A 6,897-nucleotide genomic window follows, 5' to 3' on the forward strand; every position below is an offset into this window, starting at 1 on the left:
GGGAAGAAGATGGGTGTTCTTGGGCCCAGTAAAATTCAGTGATTACTTGCTGCTCAAAATGTGGACACGGGGAACTGGATAATGCAAAGGAACATAGGAAGATGCAGGTAAAGGGTAAAGGGACCCCTGACCATTAGGTCCAGTAGTGGCCAACTCTGGGGTTGCAGCACTCATCTCGCTCTATAGGCCGAGGGAGCTGGCGTACATGTGGCCAGCATAACAAAGCCACTTCTGGTGAACCAGAGCAGCGCACGGAAACACCGTTTACCTACCTGCCAGAGTGGTACCTATTGCACTTTGGCGTGCTTTCGAACTGCTAGGTTGGCAGGAGCAGGGACTGAGCAACGGGAGCTCACCCCGTCGCGGGGATTCAAACCAATGACCATCTGATCGGCAAGTCCTAGGCTCTGGGGTTTAACCCACAGTGCCACCCGCGTCCCCAAAGATGCAGGTACATCAGATCAATGTGTCGCTAGTCCAGCACAGTACTCTCACAGTGGCTGACCAGATGTCTATGGGAAAACTGAAGGAGGACCAGAGTACAACAGCAGGTTCTGATTTTTCAGTCCTTGCACATATCAATCTGTAGAGCTTCGTAAGCAGCATTCTAGCCCCTGGTGTCAAATGACTTATTTAGGACAGCAGTCTACTTGTGTATTTTGAGGTACAGCAGAAGTGATGAACAATGGCTGGTTCCATGGAGTGGGCAGAAATTCAGGCTTCTAAAATGCACACGTCCAGGAGACATTCACTCTCCAATTTATGGTGGGCAATGCAATGGTGGCAGAGTTAGCATGCTTATTCATGCAGTGTTTGCTTAAGGCCACATTCACATCACTAATGATGGCACTTTAAACAGTCATGGCTTCCCTCAAAGTATTCTGGGAAATGTAGTTTTTTAAGGGTGCTGTGAGTTGTTAAGAAATTTCCTATTCCCTTCACAGAGCTACAATTCCAGAGTGGTTTAACAGTCCTTCCCTCTTCACAGGTAACTCTGGGAATTGCAGTCCTGTGAGGGGAATAGGTTCTCGTAACAACTCGTAGAATTGTAGAGTTGGAAGGGACCCCAAGTGTTCTCTAGCTTGACCTCCTGCAATGCAGGAACTCTCAGCACCTTTAACAAATTACTGCTCCCAGAACTCTTTGGGGGAAGCCAGGAGTGTTAAAAGTGGTGTCATAGTGCTTTAAATGTATGGTGTGGATGTACTTACAAGAAGAATTCCTGAAGAGCACTGTAAAGGTTCTTATAATGCCCAGCAAGAAAGGAAAGAGTTCGGGGAGAAAAAGAGCTAAATGGTGTGGACTCTCAGCAGAATCAATCAATTGGCCTGGTTTTGCAGTATATCCTCTGCTGCAGCCTGGTGGAATAGCCACTGCCAGTTGACAGCTGAGGGAGCTAAGAGCCCAATGGAGCTGGTGTCTCAGCGAAGCCAACAGAGAAGCCCTGATTCCCATATTTTTCTCTGTTAATGGACACAGAATACTGTCAACATACATGCAATCATGTTGACAGGTAGGCTTGCTGCTGTAGGAACATCATGGGAATAACTGGTGGTGGTGGTATTTGTTTGTGTATTTTTGTGTTTTTATGTTGTAAACCAACCTGTGATCCTTGGATGAAGGGTGGTATGAAATAAACATAAATTGAGGATTTTTGTAAAAGGCACTAGAGAACTTTTTTTTTAAGAGGAGAGTTTGGTGGGCACTGCTAGGCTTTGAATGAATGTGTTAACCTTAATGCCAGGCAGACAAGCTGTTCAGAGCAACACAGCTTAATGTTGCATCACCAGTTATGTACACGCTGTACCAGGGATTGGTCTGTTGATGAAAATACAATTCCTAAATTGAATTAAGCACAATGGAAGTGATGCAGTATAATGTTAAGAGGCATAGACAAGAGGGACGCTCTTTCCCAATGAGATTTTTTAAGGATATGGGGGAATCAATGAGGCGGAGAGATGAAGAGAGCATGTTCCAGATGGCAGGATCTTCCGGGAAAGGATTTGCACATCAGGCCGTTGGATGTGACAGCAAGGAAATGGGCAAGAGATGAGTTGAGGGAATCCAAAGATGCACCAGAGAAACAAAACACTGCATGGTCGACTGAATCGGAACCCAAGAGATGCGAGTTCTGTTCCTAGTCTACAACTGAAATGCCAGTTGACCTTGGGCAATGTCTTCGCTTCTGTCGCCTTCGCTAATTAAATGAAGGATTGTTCTTTGCATTTGCACTGTCTAGCACAATGTAGTAGCATGGGCCTCAGCTATGGGAACTGAAGCATGCTCGGTATACACACCTTCAAAATGTGTCTGCCAGAGAGGAAATAGGAAGGGATAAAACCCCTCAGAGAAATGTTGATGGCCTCATTGAAAGCTGGGCTTCTTTCAAATGTCTCAGTTGATTAATCCGAGGTAGAACCTGCAGATTAGCTTTGCATATTTGCTACAGGCAATATGCGCCGACTGCCAAGACCATGCCAATTCTGATGAGTTCATGTACAAAATCCCCCAAGTTCCACCCCTCTCATTTCTCATGGCTGTTTTCCCCAGCGCATCTCTGCTTCTTTGTTTTACATATTTATTTTTCTTTTAAAATAAACCATATGCAGGCATCCCAGCCAATCAGCAATCACACTAGCCCTATTGAGGTGTGCAGAGGTCAGCACACCAAGTTCCGTCAACCCTTAGTGTCACTAGGCCTGTCTCCCTCTATAAGCTGAAGGCAATGTCTGCAATTTGTGAAGACCGCCTGCAAAACCAGGGTTCAAAATTGCACAGGGGTTGCACCTGAGTAGAGGAGGCTTCCTGCGCCAGGCCTCACCCTTCAACCTGAGGAGGGGAATGGGCATAGTGACATGGGAGGCTGAGCTTCTCTGGTACCTTGTTGTGTGACTCACATGTAGTGTTTCTCCATGCCAGTGGCATGCCCACACTGAGCCATTGCGGGTGTGGGAATGTCACAGTGCCATGTAGTCAATCAGACTTGGCTGCATGATGATGTCAATGAAGGCAAGGGGCACATTCTCAATGCCTTCAGTCTGAATGGAGAGGTGGGGGAGAAGCAAGATATTGGCCTCTTTCCCAAGCAACAGAGTCTCCATTCCTTGCCTTTTTGTGCTGTGCTGACAGTTTCATTAACTGCCAGTGGCAGCACATCACAATGAGGCCGGGAGTTTGGGCCAAGTTGCCTTGGCAATGTGTTGGTGCTGCATCCACATCCATCAGGGATACTTTTCCACCCTTTCCAACCCACAGATCCCTTTTTCACCCCTTCAACTCTTTATCTGAACGTGCTTTTGTATCCTTTGCACTGCTGTTCCAAGCATCACCCCAACGTCACAAACTTTTCAGGGTTGGGGAGATATTTGCCAAAACCACCTCACCCCATTCCAGCTTTGCACTAGTGTAGAAAACCACCACCCCCATCTCCTTCCCTTGAAGAAATTTTGCCGGCTGACTTCCCCTGCAATTCCACAGGCATTTGCTTCCCATTTCGCTTAGTCAACATTTTGGTAGCTACTCTAAGCTCAGTGCAGAGTTTCAGGAAAGGCCATTCACCAGCAAATGCAGGCAGATCCTCTGCCGATACAAAGTGCCTATTAAACTCTCTGTGTTCTAATTGGAAACTCAGGCAGATGCCTTGCTACTTAGTAATTCATCACTAACCCTCCATTCCACTTTTGTTGCACTCACATACAACAGCTAATATTGAAGGTCGCCACCTCCGTTGATCCCTGTTAAGTTTCTGTTCGTCTCACGATGAACCCTTTTAATGAACTGGTGTTATTAGAACTTGGTTCTTCAAGAGTTCTCAATGGTCGTGCTGATCATCTTTGATATTCAGTTCAAGTCACCTAATTTGTTTCATCCAACCCAGTCTTTTGTCAGGCTTCTCTCTTATTTATTTATTTTTTTTCCCATATACCGGGCACTTCTAGTGCATTTCTCACCACCACATCATGCAAACCACATGGGGATGATCCCAACATCTCTGCTGCCAGCCCACATGGCTTTCCAAGCAGCTAGTGCAAGAGTGAGGAATATGTGGACAACTCCCCTCAACCCCAGCCAGCATGGTCATCATGGGAGTTGAAGTCCACCATGAAAGGACTACAGGTCATTGTGCTTTTACACCTGGATATTTGTAGTCCAGCAATGTCTGGATGACTGCAGGGTCCCACGGGCTAGCAGGTCACTGTAATTTTTTCATTCCTGAATATACCTTTCCTCCAATTTCCTGTTCAGCAATGCACGAAATCAACTGCCTTCAGTTCTTCTTCCACCCTCCACACTTCAGAATTTCACACAAAGGTGGAAGATTGCCATTTGGAATAGAAATTTCTTCCTTCATGGAGAATCCAAAAAGATGGAGAGGGAGGAACCACATTATTCATGTTTATTCTTTAATTGTTCTGTTGAAACCTCTAGACTAAACATAATAGTTCTCCACCAGTTGTCTGACAGACTCTGAACATAGGATTTTGAAGATAGAGTTATGTTATGAGAAGTCTGAAACCTTTACCAAACTTGGCAGCCCCAAACCAAGTCCTCCCTTGGTTTCCTGTACACCTCTCTAGTATTTTATAATATTAGTAGTTTATAAATAGCAGATTTATACTTTAAAAGAAACACGAAATATAATAATTTGTGGGATCCATTTATCTCCTGAGTGAATGGTGGTCCCTGATTTTCTAGATTGTTACAACTACAGATGCTGTTCTAAGATTTAAAATACATTAAATCTTAAAATACATTAAATCATACACCTCATACATTGCGGTGAAACATGTGGCATATATAAAAATAAAAATAAAAATTTTAATTTATACCCCGCCCATCTGGCTGGGCCTCCCCAGCCACTCTGGGCAGCTCCCAACCGAAGATTAAAACACAATACAGCATTATTGTGATGGGTTATAGCCAAAAATTTATAATTTCCCCCCTGTCTTGCCATAAATTCACAGACGATATCCTTGCCTTAAGCCCACAATCCTGAGTACACCTATTATGACATAAGTAACACTGAACTCAGTGAGACTTACTCAACATTCTTCCTTGGAAGCACCACTCTGTTGTTAACCTTGTGCAATTAACATGGTATTTAACCACCACCTCTTTTCACAATGACTGGAATCAAAAGGGATACACCCTCTGCATCTTAAAATTAATTTCTGCATTTATCTTGATGATCTTCTGGATTTATTGAAGTAATCTGATAGAGTGTTATTTCTAATAAAATTACAGTCCCTCGTAACCATTCCTTTGCCTAAAGGTAAAGGTACTCCTGCCTGTACGGGCCAGTTGTGTCCGACTCTAGGGTTGTGTGCTCATCTCGCTCTAGAGGCCGGGAGCCGGCGCCGTCCGAAGACACTTCCGGGTCACGTGGCCAGTGTGACGAAGCTGCAGCTGGCAAGCCAGCACCAGCGCAGCACACGGAAACGTCGTTTACCTTCCCACTATAAAGCGGTCCCTATTTATCTACTTGCACTTAAGAGTGCTTTCGAACTGCTAGGTGGGCAGGAGCTGGGACTGAATGACGGGAGCTCACCCCACCGCGGGGATTCGAACCGCCGACCATACGATCGGCAAGTCCTAGGCACTGATGTTTTACCCACAGCGCCACCCGCGTCCCTTCCTTTGCCTAGAAATCCCCTAGTGTTAACATTAAATAACCTACCAAGGATTTGCAAGGTTAGAATGCACTGCTCACAACCTGTAATCATGACAAAATGCTGACACTGGCCGATTGTGGACAGCTCTCAATCTTTTATTTATATCTCATGCTTATGAATATTTTAGCATATCTATCTATCCATGAAAAATGTCCAAGAAATAAAGAAATGTAACATTTTATCAGCACTATGGTGTTGTTATGGCTTCATTAACACACATTTATAACACTTGATCTTCATCACTTGAGTACAGAAAAGTAGATAACAAGCATCTGAATGTGTTCAGTTGACTCCATTGAAAAGTGTTGTGCTTAATGACTTGATCAATGGAACACATATCACACAAACCAGTCATTCTGGCCAATGGTTCCTTTGGAAAGCGATGTGCATCCATCTGACCTGGTCCTTACCAGGGTCACACACAGAGATTACTTGTATTCTGAGCAAGAGCAACTTGAATTCAAGGAAGGAACAAGGAATTTGGATTTGACAAAAATGCCCTGCAAAGCAGTTTACAACCATATAGATGACAAGTCCATAAAATTCAACGTTAAATTATGGAACATTACAATCTATATCCATAGAAGGTACACAGACCAGCACACATAAAAGGAAAGAAAAATAACTCAGGTAGCTTAGAAACAATATCCAATTCACAGAGCTCAAGTAGACCCAAAAGGACATGATCAGAAACACCTGCTTTAAATTAATGAAGAGTGGTGATTATGCAATCTCACTTGAAATCAAATTTTATGATGTGGGGGGGTCACCACTGAATAGGCCCTGTTTTGTTTTTTAAAGTGAGCATCTCATCAGGCCCCCCAAAGTAGTTCTGAAGATACAGGCAGGTCGATATTTGTGAAGGTGGTTCTTAAGGCAACCCACTTAGGTCTATAAAGGTACCAGCATTTTGAAATGGGTCCAGAAATGTACTCGTAGCCACAAGAATTGACACAACATTTATGTAAAATGCTCTGACCTCTTTATCCCCAACTAGTAGCCAGGCAGCTGCATTCTGCGCTAGCTGAAGTTTCTAAGCCATCATCAATATGGATAAAATAAACTTTCCCTCAGTGACAAAGCACAGCAATAATAGCAAGTGAGAGGAAAGGGGGAAAGGAGTAAACAAAATTTAAGAACACTGTGATGAGACAGCAATCTAAAGCCTTGAAACTGATCAAGGCTTCCTAAACCCACCTCTTAAAATTTTTGCTGCTACAGTTTC

The sequence above is a fragment of the Podarcis liolepis genome (genome assembly GCF_965112155.1).
Source record: "Podarcis liolepis genome assembly, chromosome: 5".
In the NCBI taxonomy this organism is placed as follows: Eukaryota; Metazoa; Chordata; class Lepidosauria; order Squamata; family Lacertidae; genus Podarcis; species Podarcis liolepis.